The 23640-nt window shown below is 39.6% G+C and overlaps 1 protein-coding gene across 3 annotated transcripts in view; it reads right to left on the reverse strand.

Annotated features, from left to right (window-relative positions):
• Nucleotides 1-19306, reverse strand: part of rhobtb4 (Rho related BTB domain containing 4) — a 59115-nt gene extending 39809 nt beyond the window's left edge. The window contains exons 1-2 of one of the 3 annotated variants that reach the window (XM_012861312.3): nt 19114-19301; nt 18224-18345 (exon numbers count right to left, since the gene is read on the reverse strand). The gene's annotated coding sequence lies outside the window, so the exon portion shown is untranslated. Of the gene's footprint in view, nt 1-18223; nt 18346-18428; nt 18806-19113 lie in introns of those variants that run through there. The other 2 variants (XM_021315825.2, XM_036144417.1) reach the window with 2 other exon arrangements.
• Nucleotides 19307-23640: the final 4334 nt, after the last annotated feature.

Consider the following 23640-nt stretch of genomic DNA (forward strand, 5'->3'; position numbering starts at 1 on the left):
CCAGTGTGTGTGTACACACACACACACACACACACACACACACACATATATCCTTGTTTAAAATACAAAGTAATGATCGTACCTTGACTTCCATAGACTTCTATTCCCTTTCAAGCCTTTCTATGGCCCAACCCTCACTCTCACCCTAACCTAACCTGAACCTAATTGACCCCATAGTACTAAGCCTAAGAAAAAAGTGAAGACCAAAAAAAGCTCCTCGTTTTACATCAAAGTCCTCACTTTTGTTTTATATATATATATATATATATATATATATATATATATATATATATATATATATATATATATTAGGGCTGGGCAACGATTAAAATATTTAATCGCGATTAATCGCCCTGATTAATCGCGATTAATCGCGATTAATCGCATTGTATTTACAAACTCCAAGAATGAATTCAAAAGTAGTGTAAAGAGCACTTTTATTTTAATGTTCTGCTGCCATATGAACAAAAGTGTTGTAACATTTGTAGCACTTATTTTATACTGGATATTTTCAACCCATCTATTGAATTTAGTGCACTAGTTGATCTTTTCTTCATAAGAGAACAAGTACTGCAGCCAAAATATGGCCTTTTTTGACCTGCTGTATATTAGCCAGTCCCTAAGCTTGATGTATCATGAAACTGTTGACCTTTTGGGTTTTGTGGTTTTTATTTTATTATTACAATTTAATAATAATAATAATAATAATAATAATAATAATAATAATAATAATAATAATAATAATAATAATAATAATAATGTTATGTTCAGTGTTTTTTCGCTAATCCACCTCTTATATATTTCAATCCTTATGTAATTTTGTCTGTGTTGTGTGCACCTGCCTGTTGCTTTAATCCTATTAATTTCCCCGTCGTGGGATAAAAAAAGGATTAGCTAATGTTATCTTATCTTAAATAACACTTTTTAATATATGTACTGGGTTCTTTCAAGGTCTTAATTACATGTTATGTGTGGGCTCCAGTAACATCCATCCATCCATCCATCCATCCATCCATCCACTGATCTACCTGGATGTTCCATGGAGGACTGAAACGCCTCAGTCAGAGACGTCTGTGGGTCTGTCAGGGCAATGAGAGAAGTTTCGTCTCCTCTCTCCGTTTCTGGGGCTCGACGTTTTCATGTTTTTTCACGTGCTTAGAGAAATTTGTTGTGTTTCCACTGAAATGAACCGGCTTTTTACAAAACATACAGCTTGATTTCATTTACGGTATTAAAATAAAGCCGAACGGTGCTACTTCCTCTGTTCATGTTTTTTCGCTGCTGCGTTCTCTCTCAGCTGTTTGTGTATTAAGTTTGTGTGAGAGCTGAGTGCGCGGGCCAGGCTGAGCCTGCGTGCTGATTGGCTGGCGCCGCTGAGCCATGTACGAGAGGGGAGGGGGAGCGGGAGTGCTGCCGTGACAGCGCGCTGCAGTCAGCGTGCCTGCTGACTGACACTGACTGAAAGCTGACATGCGTTAATGCGCGATAAAATAAATATCGCCGTTAATAGTCTAATGAATTAACGCGAAATTAACGCGTTAACTTGCCCAGCCCTAATATATATATATATATATATATGATATGCTTTTATTTAAATGATGTCAGTTTTGGTCCTCCATACAGTTTACAAGTAAAATGAGCAAAAAAGTTTCACACTCAGCTGCAAGTGCACACACACACACACACACACACACACACACACACACACACACACACATTGAGCACAGATGGCATGTCTTCAAGAGTGTCATTTTACAAGGCAGGTTTAGGCAGATTTTTGTCCGTCGGTTTGTTTTAAAGAGGAACAACAAAGAATGGGAAGCATGAGCTAATCCTTGGTTCCTCATGAAGGAAACTTCAGAGTTCAAAGTTGAGAATGAAATGACTGAAGAAAACAATATCTTGCTATAAAAATGGAATGCCAATTGATTAGCAGGGGGAAACTCGTGTATAATGTATCAAACACATGCACCAAAATTCACACACATTGTTCTGACTTGGAAAAGTGTTGCCGGAGTCGGCACCCTGTCATGAAACCGAGTGTGTTTAGGCAATGGGTGACAAGCATGTTGGCAGAGTGTGAGTTTAAGTGAAGAATAATTCAATGCTAGAAAAGATCTAAGAGGAAGTAGAGAAAGCCAGGGGCTGATCGCGCTGTTTACTTGCAGTGTTATCAGCAGCCTGTTTCTTTTAACAAAAGTATCTGTTAAAGCTGTGTGGCTGACCAGCTGTTGTTACCTCATCATGAAGTCATCGCATTCCCCATGGTGAAAATAAGCAGGAACCCTAGAGCACTGTGAAAGGTAAAAGTTGCGCTGCAAAACATAGGACCCTCGATCTAAATGGATCCCGTATTTCAACGATTCATGCAATGTTTTTAGGATATAACCTAAAAAAAAATACTTAATATTCTGATAAAATGTTGATAAAATATAAACATTTATTTGCCCATCACACTTTATCCATACCCTGTTTGCTTTGTTCCTTTGTCTTCATGATGCGTTTTCTTCTAATATGTTCTCTAAGAAACCACTGAAACCACCTTCACAGAACCGCCAGATTTATGCTGAGACTAAGTGAAACTCAGGTGGAATTACTAATTAGGGGTCTTCTTAAGTAATTCTCAATTAATTAAGTGTTTACCATTTTCCTTCCACGCCATAACTATGCAATACTTTCTGGTGGTCTGTCACATAAAATCTCAATAAAATACATTGAAGTTGCGCAATAATTAGAATGCAACAAATGATTTTGCAAGGCTCTCTGACTATTTCTGCTGACACACAAAATGTGTTATTTAGTGTTATTTCTTCCAGCATTTCACCTGAAACTGTCAGCTTATAGGTCTGCCCCAGGATAAGTTTTCCCTCACATAAGTTATGTGCTGTATGATTAGCAATAAAGTTCTGCTCGTGATGATAGGTCATGATGGGGAAGTATGCGAAGAATGCAGATTGGCTTCAAGTACAAGCCCAAATGCTGTGAGGCTAGCAGATAGCAGATGGAAGCCAGGATGAGAAAGAAGGGGGGCGGCTGCTGGAATTTTGCGTAGATAGGTCCAGCTTTAGATGTTTCACTGTGTAGTCCATAAAAATGCTGCGTGGAGGGAGCAAGAAGTGTTGTATGTCGGCTTGACTCATAACACTCTGTCTCAAAAGATAACCCAATTAGAGTTTGGGACCATCTAGGGTCCAAACAATTATCATCAGACAGCCTCACCCACCTAACTTCAGCACATGTCAAATCAGCCTGCCTTCCCTGTGGGCACTTTGCTGGACGTAGCTTGAATTGTCAAGCTTTAAGATAAAAGAAGACGAAAACTCTAATAAAAAAAAAAGTTTAATTTAATTAAATTGCTGAATTGTTTTTGTGCTATTATAAAATCTTGGCCCCCAAGCCTATCTGACATTCTGAGACAAGAAAACGTTGAGATGGACATTAAGATTTTAGGATGCAGAAGAGTTGAATGGACGCTCAAAACGCTTCAGTAATATAAGTCTTCAGTGAACATGACAAACTTCTTTCCTGCCTCAGAGTTATATAAAATCCAAGATTTTGCATAGGCATGTGCTGCATGTAGATACATATACTGATATATACTACAAGGTACTTTTTTATTTTGCTACAAATCAAACAGATTGTGAATGAAAATCTTAAGACCAGAAAAAAAGTTGTAATTTTCACATTTGATGCTTCTGTTTAAAAAAAAACTGATTTGGTAAATTATAGACAACAGCTTTTAAACTCAAACAGGCTGTTCAATAGCTGATCAAAAGCTAAAGGCCATTAGCCAAATAAAAATGTAAAATAAATAAATAAATAAATAATGTCCTAAAAAAGGATTCAGTAATCCGTTGCCCCATCGGTCTTGTTCACTGATGGGAATGTGGCTCCATGTGGTGAAGGTGTCTTCACGAAGGGCATCTGTTTTTATTTTCTAGACATTTATCCCTAAATATATTTATTAATATTTAAATCAGGGTAACATGGTGAGTAGTCTAAAGAAGAGATCTCAATCTCCTGGATTAGAGCCTTTCTCATGTGGGTCTTAGAAACGGCTGTGTGGTCCTGTTATGAGGTCCAGTAATTACTGCACAGATGAGAACTCTCAGCCAAGAGGGATTCCCACAACCAACATTACCATGCAGTCAGCCATGGTTTGAAGCCTTCGCACAACCCGACGCTGCATTGTTACTTTGAAGGAAAGATCTCCCAGGTCGTGATGGAGCCTCCTCCTCCATGCCGTGTGGAAATCATCTCCAGATGGATGACCTTGTCATTAAAGTAATGCTAGAGGGCAACAGTAATGCTCAGGATAATTTCCTTCATTTTCAGAGAAGAAATCCTTCTTCTAATTTTCAATGTCCAGTTTTTAACGCTATTACAAAGTGCAAATGGACAAGTTTGTGACGTGGGAGGACACGTCACCTTTGAAGGTGTTTTTTTTTTTTTTGTCTCTAAGTTGTTCTCTAACAAATTCCATCCTAAGAATTTGTGCTGCAGTCAAAATCAGCGAGAGGTTTAATTTCTGTCTTTGCCTGCTCTTTAAGTTTTACCTGGTCTTTTGAAGCTCTTAGCACAGTCGGGTCATGGTTCGCCAGCACAAAATAATAATATTTAGTTTTAAGAATTTAATCAGGTGTGTAAGTAGTAGAAAAAAAACGGGTTCCTCAGTTTGCCCTTTTTTTAAACCATGGCTTCTAGATAGTGCGCTCTCAGTCAAACACACGTGCACAATCTCTGCTAGATGGAGACACAAAGGTCAGTAGAGGTGCCTCATAAGCCGTGGCTGGCAAGCAGCAGCGCTAATCTTATTAAGACTCTTCAGCTGTTTCTCTAAACTCTTAAAGTGATCGTACTGAAAAACTGGCACTATAAAAGCTTTATTTCATTTTATTTATTTTTTGCAACCTGACGACATTCTTTACATTCAAGGCCAGTGGAATGGTATTTGTGTCAATTGGCTTGTTATTATGAAAGTTGTTTTTTTTTCCTTATAAGTAAAAAAGAAAAGTCAGCGATTGTTCAACTCATTAAAGAGTTTTCACGGAAAATCAGGTGAATGTCTAAATAGAACAGTTGATGTAAAAACAATAAGTAACAGATAGTGTATGAAAGCTACCTGGGTCAGATATAAATTCTATGTAGGCCAGCTTTTTGAGCTATCTGTCAGCCTACTATCAAATAAAGGCGGTAGTGCCAAAAATATAACAATTCAAAAATAATTATAATTTTTAAAAAACAATAGTCAATTCTAAAAATAAACATAACACATATCAGTATAGGGCACAACTATTTGTCTGTGCAAAATGTGTGTGTAGCCATTGAAAAGATATGATAAATTCTGGGCTAAAATATTATCTAAATCTTTACTTTTTAATGTTTTCTCAGACCTAATTTGAGCTCAGTTCAAAATATTTTAGCACAGCCATGCTCAATAGAAACCATTAGCTATAGAACATTCTCTCTGCAACACCTATTGCTGGTTTGAACGGTCCAAATTCAAGGTAAACCCAACATAAAATTAATTTAGTGACATAGATAAGCCAATCAATCAATGCGAAAGCGAAATTGACCATTTTCCCTATAGCTGATCTGTGATTGGCATGTGATATACTACAAATGAATTAAATGCCAAGACCAGGAACTCCCACAATTTTAAGTCTATAAACACACTAAGCCTACATAAACTAATACCTGTGTCAAAAGAAAATGAATTAACCTTAATTTGTATGTGCAATAGTTATTAAAATATATGAATTGTTCAAAATCATAATCAGAAGTCGAGACCTTTAAAAAAAAAAAGTTGGCCAGAATCCCAAATAGGTGCATCTCAATCAAGACAGTGAAATTCTAATTTTGCATATTCTTCAGTAAATGGTTGCAGTGATGAGCTTAATTCACTTCACAAAACAAGAAGTTTTATACACATTGATTAATTTGTGCCTTGGGGTTTTACCACAAGGTATTTTTGATTGCTTTATTGTTATTGCAATTTTTTTGGTAAACAAAAAAATAATAATAGAAATGATTCCTTCCTGACCAGTCATTACATTAGTGTTATCAAACGTAAAATGATGCTGTTTTTAACAGTATAATTGCATGTTATAGTGTTTAGGAATAATACTCCCTTTACAAAGGTCTGTTGCTAAACCAACAGTCATCTCTGTTCCTATTTAAAAAGCTTCCAGCTGCAGCTAACTTTATGTATTGCAGTGTAAACTGCACACTACATTTAAGTGGTTTATCGACCAGTGCATTAACAACAGATCAATAGGCGATGAACAACGTCTGTGCATCAATGCTTTACATCTTCTGCAGGTGAGTGAAAGCTCACTGCAACTTACTGTAAAATTGAGGTTGCTGGTTTCTTTCTGAGCTTCACTGTTTACCCTTTAGCACATTGTCTGAGATTATTTTATCAAAAGGGAATATCTGAAGGGTAGAAAATACTATTCCTCTGCAGAGAGCATGTGATAAAAAGAACAATAATATATAAGAGAGCAAAGAGAGACATGTTCCTATGGCATTTAAGAAGAATGTATAAATTACATGGAATGGTAAATATGACTGATAAATGCAGCAATTACCTTGAGGACAAGGAGGGTCAATGGAAAAGCTGTGAAGAGTGCAACGTAATCTGGCCTTCGCACAGGTCAGTCGGTACTCTCAATACAGCCTGATCAAACAGAGAGCAAAGCCAAGACAAACATCTCTGGACTTCAGTCTGGGACAGAAAAGCAGAACTCTAGCTCCGAGCTCTGCCGAGATCGTCCTACACAAAGTCATTATTTTAGACGAGAAAAAAATTGCATTTCAGAAGCTGTGAACACCCTCCAACATCATAAATCCACCTTTGTTTCCAAATAAGAGATTGCACGTGTTTATTAGTATATAATTTAAAGTAGAGCACTCTGTTGTTTTTTTCTTTATCTTTCACTTTTAACAAAATTTGAGTAATAAAATTGTTAATGAAATTAAGTTACACAGTTTGTACAAGCACGTTTTACGGTTTGTGCTGCCTAGCTGAGGGGAGAGCTACCAGTGGATTTATCTGCATGCACAACTCCAACATTTGCATCCACACCTGTATACAGATGCTTCTCAATAAATTAGAAGTTAGAACATTATTGAAAAGTGTGTCTATTTCCAACAAACACACAAGAATCCGTATTGCTCTGACTTCAACTGTTTGTGCCTGACCAAAAATGGTTGGGCCAATCAAGTCGCAGTATTGAGGTTTAAGACGGGACATACCACTGTAACAAAATCAAGAGCGGCTGACCCCACAGCCGAACCAACATAAAAATGGCAGCGCAGGAGGATGCACGGGTAGCTGCTGCTATCACAGCTGTTTTGCAAAAATCCACGATTTCTTCGTTGATAGTAGAAGAGCAAAAAAAGGTCTTGACTAGCTTTCCTTTTTGTTGTTTCTCATAGCACCTGCTGCTTTCGGTTTTTATTTAATACCCTGATTGGCTAAAACCAACCTTTGCTAGGCGGGCACTAGGTGATGCTTCGCCCAGTCAGCTCAGAGAGTTCTGCTGAAATTCCCACCTTTCCCCAAACAGATTCAATGGGAGCAGTCATCAAACTAGATGTGTAACTAGAGTGAGGTTTATTTCAGTAATTTAACAACAAAAAAGTCTAATTCATGCATTCTGTGAAATTCATTACTTAGAATCATGCATAATATATGACTTCTCATCACATTGTTCCTACTAGGTAGCTCTTCTGTCTTGCAAATTCAGTATCCATCTCTCTAGTAAGCTGTTGCTCACATATCCAGAAACAGAGAGGAGAGGAAGTGCAAGAGTGTAAACAGCAAAAATCTTAGCAAGACCGAGACACAAATAAACCCTTTTACTGAGAGACAAGGTATAACAGGAAGGTCCCTTTTGTGTGTTTACTTCAAATGGCCTGCAAGCTGTTTGTCCATCCACTCAATTGAGTTCCTCATATTGTTTTCCGACGGAGCAAACCAAAAACAACCCTATTGTGAGATGAAAAGCATTTATCTCAAACGCAATGCACTTGAATTTTATTCAAAAAGGCTTTGAGTGGATTTTGTAATCCTACGTGGGCATTTTCTCTGGAAACAATAAAGAATCACGTAATCCTTCAGACGGCCAGTTAAAAAATTATGAAAATCCCAATACAGTGAAATGCAATACGTTCAATATGAATCAGCTGAAAGGGAATTATCACGCAATCTCTAATTTGAGATGACCAACAAGGATAGCAAATGTCTGCACAGCTGGTACGCTATGCATATTATCCTAAAAATAGTGTGATGGAAAAATCTATACTAGTGTCCAGTTATGCCTGCACGGCTGCACCGTGGCGTCGTATACAAACAGCGTGACATGATTGCCTCACACTGTGGCCACATGCCATTTATTTGCCAAGCTGCAGTGCCAAAAAACAAGTTTGAAACATTTGAACGAGAGCAAAGGGCAGGAAGGGGATGAACATCAGCTTATTATCATCAAGGCTTTCAGTGAGACACAAAAATTAACTGGGAATTGTTTGCAACAATGTGGCTTAATTTATGGAGTTTAAACATCCCCCCAAAACCGATGGTATAGTCCTAAAATGGCTCAACCTTGTAGACAAGGATATAAAGTTTATCACTTGGAAGCGCAGCAGCTGCTCCTCCTGATCAAAAGGGATGAGTTGAAGTGCTTTGGGCATGTGATTGCTTCCCTTTGGGTGGTTTTTCAGGCACGTCCCACTGGGAGGAGACCATGAGGATGACCCAGAACTCACTGGAGAGACTAAATATTCCTTCTGGGCATGGAACTTCTTGGGAGCCTTTACAACCTTAACTTGGATTAGGGAAAGACAATAGAGGGATGGGGTTTGCATGCCCTGCACTAACCCCCACTGTATTATTTATTGTGCTGTCTTGTTCTGTATATGAAAAGTTACTGGACAACTAACAACTATAGCAACACTTAGGATGACTGAAAAGTCAATATTTCTACATAAATTGGTGTCTGATGGTGTCCAGTACTTTAGAGTTAAGTGCCATCCGATATTTAGTGGCAGTCATAATGATTAGCTTGATGAAATATTTATACTAAACTGTGGCCATTGCATTCCACTGTGAGATAAAGTGAAGGAGGATAAATATAGAAGGCAAAACATCATCATAAATGAGTCGACTTGGAAAAAGTCGACAGATTTCTGTGTCACTGCTGAATTGTGGTGTTTTAAAGTGTATGCTTCACCTTGAACATTCTGAAATTCTATCCATCAAGCAACTTTAGTGATAAAATAAAGTCAACAGAACCTACAGTACCCTTCATGAAGTGGAAGGACAGTGATGCAGGGTTTAAAAAAAATTATTTAAAATGAAGAATAATTTCTTAATAAGTCCATTCAGCCTCCTATTCTCTGAGGCCCCGTTAGTTTAGTGTCTCAAATTGCCTTTAGAGGTCCTGGAGATCTGTTTAGCAAGTAAAGTTCATCTGCGTGTATTTTAATGATACAGCTGACAATTTGCTAGAGAACATTAGTTAACAAACAGCATCTTGAAGACCAAGGAACAAAGCAGACAGGTCAGGGGAAAAAAGATGTGGAGGGGTTTAGAGCAGGGTCAAGTTGTAACACAATCTCAAACATCGTGGAAAAGGTGTAGTACAACTGCAAACCTAGAGAGACATGGCCTTCCACCTAAACTGCCAGGCCGAGCAAGGAGAGCCTCAATCAGAGACTCAGCCAATTAACACTGGAGGAGCTGCAGAGATCCGCAGCTCAGGTATGAAAATCTACTTAGAGGACACCTATTAGTTCTCCTCTCCACAAATTAACAATTTCCCACAAGCCAGTCATTAGACCCAGCAAATATTTGGATAAATGTTGTCAATTAAGATGAGCCCAAAACTGAACGCTTTTGCCCATTTACAACACCCTAAAATGCCCCCACACACACACACACACACACACACACACACACACACACACCACCACCACCACCCGCATTATGAAGCACTGTGGTACCAGCAGGATGCTTTTTTCAGTTGGAATAGGGTAGTGACAGAAAAAGGGATGATGTTAAATAGGTGTCAATACTCTACAAACACCCAATACAACGTGTAAAACTGGGACAGAGGTTCACTTTCCTGCAGGGCCATGACCCAAAACGTAGAGGCTAAGCTACAATAGAATGGTTTAAATGAAATCATATTCATCGGTTAGAATAGCTCAGTCAAACACTAGATCTAAACACAAGTAATAGTCGGAGGCAGGACATAAAACTGCCATTCGTGGATGGTTGTCATCCAATCTTATTTTTTGCAAAGAATAATGTACAAACATTCACACACACCCTTTTTATTTGTGAAACTCTAAATAATTTCCCTTGCACTTCACAATAACAAGCAACGCTGTGTTGGCTGATTATATCAAGTCACAATAAAATACAATGAAGTTTGCAGTTGTAACATGACCAAATGTGAACAAAATGTGACTTTTTTTTTTAAGATGGAGGCCCCGTTTAAGGCTGTCGTAACTCAAAATGTATGCAAGCTAAAAATATCTAAGTCATCCACATGTATGCGGTGAGTCAATTTCAGTCCCATTTGGGAGTGAACCACAGAGGCCTAATCCCAGCAGTCACTGACGACGATGATGACAGAGCTCTAGTCCTCGGAGTTGCTACCATTGGTTTCCATAACTGACTCATCCATTCAGGAATGTGTGAGAAGGAGAGGAAGAGAGAGAGAGAGAGAGAGAGAGATAGAGAGAGAGAGAGAGAGAGAGAGAGAGAGAGAGAGAGAGAGAGAGAGAGAGAGTCTGAAAGGCAGATGAGAGCGTGTCAGTCAGGTTGCATCAACACCTTGAAACCGTGAGGAAAAAAAACTGGGCAGGCCCACAGCAACGTAGAAAAATAGCAGCAAAGGGAAACACATTAACTAGCAGATATTTATAGAAGCATAGTCACAATTAACGATTAAAGTCTTGTGGTTTCAACAGTGGGGCCGGCCAGAGAACAACAAGCCTAACCCTGATTTACAGGAATGACACCCTTGGGTGTTTCCTTCTCTGGATATTAGTTTAAAGCCTCCAATTTACTAGAGCACAGATTAGTACTCACAAACAAGGGAGAAGGCTTTTATGTATCATTGTTTTATGGCCACTGCAGTATGAATAGGTTTGCGGATTTTGGAGTTGAAATGTTCCACTGCTTGTGTCACCGTGTGTATTTGGGTGTGTTGGACGACACTTAAATGCATCATGATATTAAAGAACACAGAAGGGAGACTGGATGCATAAATCACCTACAATAGATATTGCTCAGAAATAGTCATAATGAGTGCTAAAACAGGACAAAGCTAAATCTGTGCGTGACGTCTAGCACAGATTGGCTTCCTCTAAGAGCCCCCACCCCATGTCTCCTATTGAAAACCCCTTTTTTGTAAATTTTTTTTACCAACTCTGATCTTTTTCTAACTCCTCTCCTCCTGCCCAAGCACTGACGCTATCCACGCCGCTATAGCTGCTAATTGGGGCTCTCTTGACTCACGGTTAATGAGTTCCGCAGCTTCGTTTTAAAAGAAAGCCAGATGGATAGACGGGCAGGCAAGATGGGAAAACAAACAGGAAGATAAGCAGACAGACAGCCGAGGCTCGCAGGCACCAAAAAATGAGAGACGCTAGAGATTAGGACTGTGTGAACAACACAGAAGCTGGACATATGGGAGTGTTTGGGGCCCATGCAGACATGAAAAAGGACACGGTGTGTGGGGGTCAGGTTCCAGGGTCTTGCACGGGATGCGGGGACACAGCCTCACCTGCTCGTGCGCAATCAAAACCCCACAACCAGCTCCTTACTAAGAGCAAGCATGTACAACTTCAACTATCAACAACCTAGTTTATTTCAGATAGCCTCAAAGGCGATCTGTGACTGCTCAGCGCATGCACATGTTTGAATTCCTGGTTGGCATTCCCTCAGTCATATGACGTTGGGGCCAATTCACCCAAGAGGATCAGCTTTCTGCCATAATGAGCGGAGCAGATGCTGAAAAATAGAGACCCCGGGATCAAATGGCATATAGAGTTTGCACAGATAAACACACAAGGAGGATATGTTTGTTGCGGTCCTACGTCGACACAAAATCACATGGACAGAAATACAAATATAAATAGAAAGCAGGTACAGCCAAGCAACAAATTGGTGCCACTTGATATTCGGACCATAATGCGCAATCCTTCCTTAGACGATTCAGACGCGGTATTTGGGACGTTGCACCATAAAATTGTATTTCGGTACACTGAGAGTGTGCCCCCTTCACCCTGGTACCCTCACATAATGCCCAATACAAACATTTCCCTTAAGCTTATTAATTCATAAACAGAGTGTGCGATTTCATCTGACACTAGTCTTAATGCAGCAGTTTTGTGAAGGCCTCAGAGGATGGCAAGAGGACATTAGTGAACAACTCAAGCAACATGAAGACCAGGAAACCCTGCCGACAGTTTAGAAATTCAGTTGTGAAGACTTTCAAAACTGTGTTAGGTTATAAAAGAATATCAAAAGCTCCAACCCTGTGGGAGCCATTTCCACTGTGACACATGGTGGTGGCAGTGTCATGATGTGGGTAGGGATGCCTTTCCACAACGGAAACAGAGCAGCCAATCAGACTTGATGGGAAGTTGAATTGAGCTGAATATGGGGTAATCTGAGGACAGTGGTAGATGTTTACTCTAAATGTACCCTGAAAATACAGCCAGAGCTATAGTGAAATGAGCGAGATCAAAGCATATTCATGAGTTACAATGACCCAGTCAAATTCCAGACAGATATCCGCTTGAGAAACTATGCCAAATGTATTAATTTCTAGAAGTGCAAAATGCACACTACTTTTTTTTATAGTTGTATTGATAATTTATCTTTATTACCATCCATAATTTTCCTTTCACTTCATAGATATTTGCTCCTTTCACTAATGAAATACATGGAAGTTAGTGGTTGGAATTAGAGGAAATGTGAAAAAAAGTTTAAAAGGGGAATACCTTCACAAGGGACTGTACATATACAGCACATTCTTAGATTGCATCATATTTTATACTCACAGTGTTGCCAGTGATCAATGTTGAATACATAAAATCAGCAAAAGTAATTTTTATCTACTTCACTGACAAAGAAAATATTCCACAAATGAGCTTGAGGATCCAGACCCAAACTTCAGAGCCACAATTAGATCAAGGCCACTTTTAAACATTATATTCCTGATGATCTTAAGACTTTCTCTCCAGCAGTAATTCTGCCTGACTTAGACCTCTCTCAGGACTCTCATGACGTTATTTTTAAAATTCGGCAATGCAGCAAATGCAGTCGGGCAGAATTTCATCCGGGTTTTAAGTGCAGAATATAAATGATCCCAAACCTGGGGGGACATGAACGACACTCATATTCATAATAAAAGAGATATCACTCATGTTTTTCAGAAATTACAGTCTAGAATCGCCATAAGGAATAAAGATATCCAGATTGTAATATTAGTCTCTTTGCATGTAACATAATATGTAATGTCAACAGAGATGTTGTGTAATACTCCTCCCTCTCAGTGCAGGCTTCCTGGACCTCCTGGCACAAGCTCTCTTTCAGGCCCTGGCCTCGCCCAAAGGAGTTTCATTGGCCATGACTTGACGGAGACAACCGCGCCCAACTGAACTCTGTTTTTTATCTCCTCATACCCACTTGGCCCAGTTCTGGCCTGTCATGTCCTTGCACATAAAGCGACACCTCCTTATCCCCTTCTCTAACCGCACAAACTGCTTGTGTCTTCGCCCATGAGGTGTGAGGTCTTGATTTCATCCATTCGTCAATTCCTGATTATACATTCAGGTGTTTATCGTTTAGTCTGGCAAGAGGGAGGTTAATTTCTGCAGCTTCACCGGGCTAAATTGAAAATTGCCTCTAGATTCGGCTTGCCTTTATGTTGAGGCTTTACATGTGGCATATACATGTATGACCCCTAGCCTACAAAAAAAAAATAATAATAATAAAAAAATAAAAAAATAAAAAAAAATATATATATATATATATATATATATATATATATATATATATATATATCGGACCCATCTCCTATACTGCAAACAGGACGTCAGCCATTTTGGATCAAATTTACGATTTTTGGCTATAGGTCGTGTGTTTGGCCATTCCAAAACCTTTCCAGTCTTTGTTGCTTTTCTGAACTCCTGCGGATCGTGATGCTCGGTTTGAGCTTGCTCTGTGTGCTCTTGAGATTAGAGGGATATAAAGTTATCAAAAGCTTCAGTTTTTTTGCCAGAGCATGTGGGTGTTGCCTGATGTCAAATTCTAAACTCTCACCAAGAAAAAACAAGATCGCTACAGCTCCCAGAAAGAGAGTCAGAGTCACTCCAAACGTTCTAAGAATAACTCGGATCTGGTGTCCAACAAAACTACGAGTTCACCGTGTGACATCACCTGAGCCTCGCTCACTGACAACAGGAAATCACATGTATTATTCAGCCCCCCTTTGACCCTCTTTACCTAATCAACTTTTCAGCTAATCCACGCCTGAAGGTGTGGCATTGGCAGCATTGCAAAGTTTCTTGAATTAGGCTCTAAATTTGACATATATCATCTGATCTGCACCAAATTTGACATATAATTATGTTCATTTAATGTCAGCATGGTAAAATGCATCCACAGAGCTATCTTGAAGATTTCAAACATTCCGGCCTCTTACTGCTTTGACTAAGGTTTGTAAGATTTGGAGCTACCACAGAACTGGGGCGAAAGAGGTGTTGTGGGGTAATGATAACAAGGAATTCAGACCAAGGTGTTGCAGATCCACTTTATATAGACCACAACTGAAAGATTTGAACGTGAAAAAGAAGGCATTAAAACGCATGTTATGTCCCCTTTAAGACATGTCCACATGCTTTTTTTAAATAAAAAAAATCTGACTTCTTAAAATTAAAAATTAAATTCTGTATGTTTTCCATATATAAAATGTGAGCACCACAATAGTTTTTGTGTGCCACCAGTGTCCCATCCTCAAAATATTTGTATGGTAATTGTCTGCCATCACTGAAGCCATGCCAGCTGAGAACAGGAAGTGACATGTTTTGCTGATGGGGGACTCTTGATCATATCAGCTTCAAATTGTGTCTGATGACAGCAAGAAACTCGAAGTCACGTAACCTAAAGTTTAAGGGAAGCATAAATGTCCAGATAAATGTCCAAAAGAGATTTGCGAGGGGATAAAGTTTGTAGCGACACGTACCGGACAAGTCATGACCAGATTGTTCACTTTTATCTACTCCTAAAGCATTTTATTCGGACAAAGGAGAAGGGTGGGTGCAAACGTGTTTTGTTTGATTTATCATGTTTACAACCGTATGCAATCTGGAAAGATCTCCCCTGCTGTCTGTTTTTCAGTTCCACAGCAACATCGACACCAACTTCCCCTCAGCCAAAACCCCTTGGTGTCCCTCTTCCTCCAGTTCTGCCCTCCCTTCTTTTTTTTCTCCTCCACAGCTTGGTTTCTGTTTTATTTGTTTCTCTTCTTCTCTCTTAGCACCCTACCCCTGTGTTCTTTCTTCAACCTGGCTCGCACAGCTTTCTGTTCTTTCTATACACAAGCTATGCTCGCCGACAACCCATTTAAGAAAGAAGCAGCCAGTGAAAAAAAAAAAAAACTTTCTTGTTCTTCTTCTTTTTTCTTTTTCTCTTCTTCCCTTTCTCCTTTCAGTACTTGCTAAAGAGGACAAACATCATGTGGTGCGGGTGAGAAAGGAGGACACTAGTGAGCGATGGCTGTGAGTCTCTGTTGGTTATTTTTCCCTCTTCAGTTAACACCGGCCTCTGCAGAACTCTGCATGCATGCACGCAAGCAAGGGTCTATTTCTTTTAGAATGCAACTTCAGTAATGAGAACCCAGCTCTTCTGCACACCTGCATTTATAAGCACAAGCACAGCAGAACTGCAAAAGCGGTTTGAATGGAACCCCAAAGGAAACCCTGCATGTGTGTGGGACATTGATCAGCTCGCACAAAGACTCTTCTTCTTATTCAACTCCCAGCTGTGTGAACTTGGCTCGCTAGATGGCTATCCAGCAGCCAGAGATGTTTGGTGTGTAACCCAACTGGAAAGCCCCACTCATAGCCACCAAGTGCGCGCACACACACACACACACACACACACACACACACACACACACACACACACACACACACACACACACACACACACACAGTTTCTTCAGAAACAACGCACTTCTCTGAGCAAAAGCGGGGCAGACAGAGGGACGGGCCTCACCCCTAAGGAAGAATGGTTTAAATTCCTCAGCTGATAGAAAAAACACTGAGGAGTGGGCTGGAGTGGAGGAACTGATGTCAGCTTCTCTCCAACCATCCCCACACCCACTGCATTTTCTGGGCTTTATACAGGGGAGGAATGATTAGGACAAAGGGAAGCGAGGAAAGAAAAAAAAAATTCAGGAAATGTTATGCAGGCAGCGTGGATATATGTGTTTTGGCTGTTGTCACAGATACAGAGTTTCCTTTAACACTGGGGCCAAAAACTGCAGCGGCCCAAACTGCTCAACCGCTACTCCAGGCTGAACCTACTAATGTTGGGTGAAGGCGGTGGAGGTGTTTAACTTTGGGCTTAGCTAAGCTGGAGAACTAGTTTTCTTATTTGTTTTTTTTAACAAAACAAGAACCAAAAAAACACTTTGAGGAAAAAAAAAGATAAGATAAAATCCATTGTTGAATGCAGCCTTATAAATGTGACTAGTTTCATTAGATCCTTTTCAGCGTAAATGGATTAGACTACTTTGAGGTTGGCAAATTGCTGATTGTCCTGAGTCAGTGTGAATTAATGTTTTAAAATCTTTATTCTGGTTGAAAATTTAACAAAACCTGTGACTATGGAGGTGCAATGGTGTCACCTCAGTCAGCTTCATTCACAACTTCCAGCTCATCTGCCACATCAAAGCCGCATTTTAATCAGGTACAATGTGCACAACATTTGTGCTGACACCCTCCTCACTATTGGACAAATAATCATAAACTTCTCCTCATATGATATCATACTCCACGCCAGTGTTTGGATTTCTCCCACCGATATTGAAATCTGAAGAGATAAATCATTTTCACTACAGCCTCATGAGGGGCGACAATGATTTTATTTATACACTCTCCAGTCACAAGAGCAGGAAAAAGGAAACAACTGAAAAGAAAGAACTAACATTTATTGACAGGAAATAACCAAACAGCCCGCACTGTATTTGTAAATCCCAAAGTAAATCCCAGGAGACGCTAATTCGCGGGGACATGGATGACCAAATTTGGATCACGAAGTTTCACGGCCAAACATGCAGTAAGGCAGAGTGGGATTTATGAATTAGACATTATACCAGCGACACCCAGGATTGTGTCCCAGACGTAGCGTTTTTCACACTTCAGCAACTTTTGGCTACTTGCTTTTTTGTTGTTTCTTGTTATGTTTTATATATATATATATATATATATATATATATATATATATATATATATCCTAACTCAGTTAATACTTCACAGCCACAAGCTCGGCTGCAATTGAAAATAAATCATGTGAAAAATACGATGTATGTCCTGAACAAACATTTCATTAATGGCATATCAAATTGTCTCTGTAATAAATATATTATTTATGGATCTGTTTATTATGTAAATCAATGAACAACACACTTAAGCAACTATTTAATGTTTTCTTTAAATTGTGGCTGTTTTGGTCCTCCATAGCCACTTAACAAAAGTTAAAACCGACCCTGGATGATATATCCAGGTTGGGTGACCTCTCCGTGTTCATTATCACTACGGCTGTTATCTTGGATTAATTTCCAAGTGACGGATCCAAATTATATATTTAAAACTTTCATAAAGACCAAATCTAGAAACTCGGAGCAAGACCATCAGCAGGACCTGAAAATGTTTAAACTTTGTGGAAATTACTCATTTTGGAGCAGAACTTTTTAAAAGCAGCGTGTTTCTCCAGAGTTAGTTTTTTTTTTTTTTTTTTTTTTTTTTTTTTTTGTCGGTAAGTGCAGAACAGTTGAACAGCCCCAACTGAACCGTTATGCAACCCCTCGCTGCCTGTCCACATGTAGTCTGCTCTATCCTGCAGATTTATTTATTTATTTTTAAGGGAGAAGGGCATTAATATTAAATCACAAGTCATAAGCATGGTGTCTCCTACCTTTTAACACATTAGCCTCTGTGTTCAGCTCTTGACGTCCGCTCTGAGTTCACACCTCCTTTCTGCTCTGATCTCTCCAGTTTACTCTGAGCTGCGCTCGTCCCTCGCCTCTCCCGACTAAACTGCAACGCACAAACAAATAAGATCGCTTCAAAACCAATATGTGGGCTATTCCGCCTAAGATGACGGTATCTAGAAAACTCACATATGCTATTGCTCGGTGTTTTGCTTTCTCTCTCGCTCTCTTTTTTTATATATAGCCTGGACTTGCAGAAGTCTTCAAATTATCGGCTCAGTTTCGTGTTTGGTGAAGATCTGCCAGAGCTGACGGGAGAGAGATACTCCCGACTTCTGCCGCCCGGAGACTCCAGGAGGAACGTAATTACACGAATGCTGCTGCATATTGCAAAACCCCCGCAGACGCGCTGTTGTTTTCAAGCCACCTAACACCCCACCCTCCGCTCTTGCGCTCTTGTCTGGGCAGGCTTGTCCCGCTTGTGGTCCTGATGCGAGTTTGCTCCGCGTCCCCTTTGTTGCGTGGGTCACACCTACAAGGAGGGATCACAAGGAGAGGCGGAGGACCTCGCATCGGCTTTCTATTGTCTGTCAGTTTTTACTCCGTCGTATCGCTCACCGCATCTGATGCAGTATTTAGACCAACCTAAACATCGATCCGATGGAGATATAGGCTATACAGCAGATGCGCGAATTTAACCAATTCGTATCTGATCATCACATAATATATATATATATATATATATATATATATATATATATATATATATATATATATATATATATATATATATTACTTTAAGGAATTTGCATGTAAGGTGAGCATAAAGTCGGTCTGCCCTTTGTTTTGCCGCACCCTTTGTTTGTGTCCTCACCAGAATTTCTCTCAGAAGTTTGATCCTCGCAGGAGAGAGGCTGAATACGCCGCGCTCTGTTCCCCTCTGCTTTCCTTCTCCACGTTGTCTCTTAGCAGCTTGTGGCAAAGCTGAATTTTATGTTTCACTCCAGGACCTACCTTCAGTCTCAGCACGCCAGCCCCTTTCAACCCGAGCGATGACGGGTGCCTCATTATAGACATCGGCGACACACCCATCCATTCATAAAGTGGAGCCAGGGCCAGCCTCTCCGGACAGTGCGCACAGAGAGCGGAGGCAGAGCAGTTTCCACCGCGTTCCTATGGGAGCTGATATCAGAGCTAATGCATCATTTAGTGTTACTCTGGTGTTCACTGTTGTGAAGGCCTTGTCATGTTTGTGTTTTTTGTTTTTGTAGAACTCGTCACACATTTACAGTTGTGTTTTATTTACCCAGATGGATTTAAAAGGAAGAGGTAATTTATTCAAGAAAAGGAAGACACATTTTAAATAGATTCACTAAGCTCAGCCAATGAAGATCCAACAATACATTTCTCAGAAAATAATAGTAGAGGCTCAAATATTATATGCATCCAGAATGCTGTATCTAAGCATATGAATGGAAAGTTCAGTGGAAGAAAAAAGTGTGGTACAAAAACCACAGGCACCAATAAGAAGACTGTGCAGCAAATCCATTCAAAAGATTGGGCAAGATTAACTAGGCTCAGACTGAGGCCAAAGTACTTCATTAGCCCCCAAAGTGCAAACAGCTATAAAAATTGTGTTAAACATCTAAACGTTTTTCTCAGTTTAAATATTTTTTAATGTGATCATTGACTCAAAGATGTACTCTAGATGTCAGCAAAAACCTGAGTTACCTAGACAGACAAATAAATAATTTACCCCATTGAGACAGTGTCTTTCCCAAGGCCAAACCTAAATATATTACAAACTGATCTAAAAGGAGCAAATCATAAAAATCTCATAAAAATCAATATGACTTTACTTGAATCACAAAATAAAACAATTAGATGTGGTTTCTTAAACATAAGGTATCCCCCTCCCCCCCCCAAAGACTTTGTTTGTTAATAAATTGATTTCTCATAATCATATTGATTTATTTTGTTTCACAGAAACCTGGCTGCAAGAATATTATGTTGGTATAAATGAGTCAAGCATCTTTCAGTCCATCCATCCATCCATTTTCCAAACCGCTTAATCCCTCATGGGGTCGCGGGGGTTGCTGGTGCCTATCTCCAGCGTTCACTGGGCGAGAGGCGGGGTACACCCTGGACAGGTCGCCAGTCTGTCACAGGGCATCTTTCAGTCTGATTTATTAATTAGTCCCAGGACAATTAATAACAACAATTCTTTTGAAATTTTAACCCTTGTTAGTTTACCTCTTCCAAATGACAAAGTAATAAAAACACTTCTGTTTGTTGTTTTGTATCATCCACCAGGCCTTTACTCCCAGTTGTTAGATCAGTTCTCCGACTTCTTGTCTGATTTAGTGTTAAACACTGACACGGTTATTATAGTAAGGGATTTAAACATTGATGTTGGTACTGAATGTGATAACCTTAATGTAGCCTTTAATACTATCGTGGATTCAATTGGTTTTGCTCAAAATGTGCATAAACCGCCCTGTGATGGACTGGCGACCTGTTCAGGGTGTACCCCGCCTCTCGCCCATTGACAGCTAGAGATGGGCACCAGCACCCCTTGCGACTCCAATAGGGATAAGCGTGTTGGAAAATGGATGGATGGATGTGCATAAACCAACTCACTCTTGCATTCATACTTTGAACCTTGTGCTGACATATGGCATTGACTGCAAACAGTATTTCCTAACCCAGTCCCATATGACCATTTTTAGTAACCTTTGAGTTCAATTTATTTGAGTTCTTCACCCCCAAAAGAAAGTTTTATTATAGTAAATCTTTATTAGATAATGCTGTATCAAACATAGAAGAGTCTGTCCCCTTTTTAATTTCTTCAGATACCAGCAATATTATTTCTTCCCCTTCACAAATTGACACTTTTTTTGATGGTGTCACTTCCTCATTGTGTTTTGCATTAGACAACATTGCCCCCTTGAAGAAGAAGGTGATTATTCCCAGGAAGCTCACTCCCTGGTTTAATTTAAAGCTGCATTCTTTGAAGCACAACATTGGGAAGTTAGAGAGACAATGGCGCTCTAACTTGTGTTTGTGATTGTTGTCTTGCTCAGAACAATCCCAATCTCTTCCAGCTACTAACTGTTTAAACTGCTGATACGATATATTCCGAGGGTAAACCATTTAGAAAATGTTGAATCTCACATGCATCTCATATACGTACAAAACAGCCATCATTCTTTCACTGGGGCACCAGAGTACTTAAGCATCTCTACAGCTCAGCACTTAATGTTAATGGCCAGACTTTAACATGTCTACCCAAGTCAGTTCGTGTGTGCAAGGCTGCAGGATGCTAACCAGGATGCAATTAGCTCAAAGCCTTCACCTATGTTTCAGCCTCGCCAGTGCTGATGCAGAACATTTTGAAACTACTGGGTGGACCATAGATGTGTATAAGATTAGCACAGGTGTAATCACCCTGTGGCAGGATACCAACTAAGCCTATTGTTGAGCAGGCACACAAGCATGAAGAAGTAGTAAACGGAAGGTATTAACCACCAGTCAGTCTCTGACAGTACATGTCTACGGTATGATTTCCAGTAGAATTTTTCAGGCTGTGTTGAGACTCATAATTTTTTTTTTTTTCCGACATACTTACCATGTGACAGTTACTGGTTGAAACAAATCGGAATTAGCCATCCTCCTCCAACAAGGATGGAGCCACACAATGTCTTCTGAGACAAATGACTCACATTATAAAAGTGTTAAGGAGATATTCAGAGTTTTAAAACTATTTATGGTCAAATCTAAACAGTATTCTCACTAAAAGCGAAGGTCATAGTCATATGAGATCACAGCAGAACTTCATGATTAATATGCAAAACCATGTTTTTGGTGGGAAACCAACAGCGCACATCTCCCTGAACATACTGTCTCCACTGTGTAACATAGTGTTGATAGTATCAGGGGAATGCTTTTCTTCAGCAGGACAAGGAAAGCTGGTCAAGATTGATTGTACAGAGTGAAATACAGGGCAATCATGGAAGGAAATCTGTCAGATGTTGCAAAAGACTAGTGACATAGGTTTTTTTTAAGGCTCTTCAACATAGAAACGGAAGTTCAAGAGCTGCCTTAGAATTGCAGGTAAAGTCAACTCTCAGATTAGCACATTCCCATCGTAGGAAAAGTCAGGACAATTTACAATCATAAATTAAACATTGGAAAACACACAAACTTAAGTTCTGTGTCAAAAACCCATTATAGTAAGTTGAGTTTATAGGACAAAATAAGTGCATTGTACTTAAGGGGGCTGTCAGTTTTTACAGTGCACAGATAACTTTATAGATGTCACATCACAACATGGTAAATAAATGTTTAAGGGGTGTGAATGCTTTTGCAATGTACTGTACTTTTCAAAGTATTACTTTAAATGACCATAGCTGGAGTTTACTGTCAGTAGAGGTGGCAATACTGTGCAGTCAGACCTACAGAATAACTGCAGAGGCCAGGAGAATAACTTTTTATCAACAATATTAAGCAAGGAACAAAGAATTATAACATCTGCATTGGATTATCTTAACTATTATACACATTTGATTTCAACTTCAATCTTTTTAGTGACCCCACATGACCAACGGCAGGACCAACACAGCTAAGAGTGCTCCACTCTAACATTTTGTTAAAAAAAAAACATGTTAGGATATGTGGAACAGAGAGCAACAAGCTGCAGTGTTCAAACATGCATTGGCAAAGCACCACTGCAAAGTGGAAGCAGAAGTCTGCCTCGACTCCACTGCTTGCAGCAGTATTAGTGACTTCCAGATGTGTAAGTCTAGAAGCAGAGTTAACATATAAGATTGAATGATTACACTTGTGTTCTGGTAATTATCTCCTAACGAGAGAAAAAAAAAATCACTTCAAGATTTGTTTTTAAGAAGTCATTAGATTTAAAAATTGTAAACTTCTGCTCAGTCTATGTGCAAATATACAGAGAGGGAGTAATTGGTATTACGAAAAAACAAATAAAAATCAACATTAATTCAGTCTTTAGAAATTGTATATTTTGTTTGATGTAAATGCTTATTTTTATGGTGAGGTTTGAAAAAAGGACAAATGTTAGGCAGCTCTGACTTTCAGAAACTCTTGTCCCTCTGCTGTTCCCTAAAACTCCTGTGCAGCCAAATAATTAGAGCAGGCATTGTCCTGTGGAGAGAATGGAGAAACCTGCCCAGGCTTGCTTCTATGTCAGCATGGATGCAGGCTCTAAGCAACCGCCCCAAGCTGTGGCCATCAAGCATGGAATCATCTCTTGCACATATGGGCACACACACACACACACACAAACACACACACCACACACACAGCGGTGGACAAGTACAGAAGTATCATGCTGTAGCCAGGTATCAAATAATAGGTTTAGTGTAAACACTTT

Source organism: Fundulus heteroclitus, chromosome 12, assembly GCF_011125445.2.
Source record: "Fundulus heteroclitus isolate FHET01 chromosome 12, MU-UCD_Fhet_4.1, whole genome shotgun sequence".
In the NCBI taxonomy this organism is placed as follows: Eukaryota; Metazoa; Chordata; class Actinopteri; order Cyprinodontiformes; family Fundulidae; genus Fundulus; species Fundulus heteroclitus.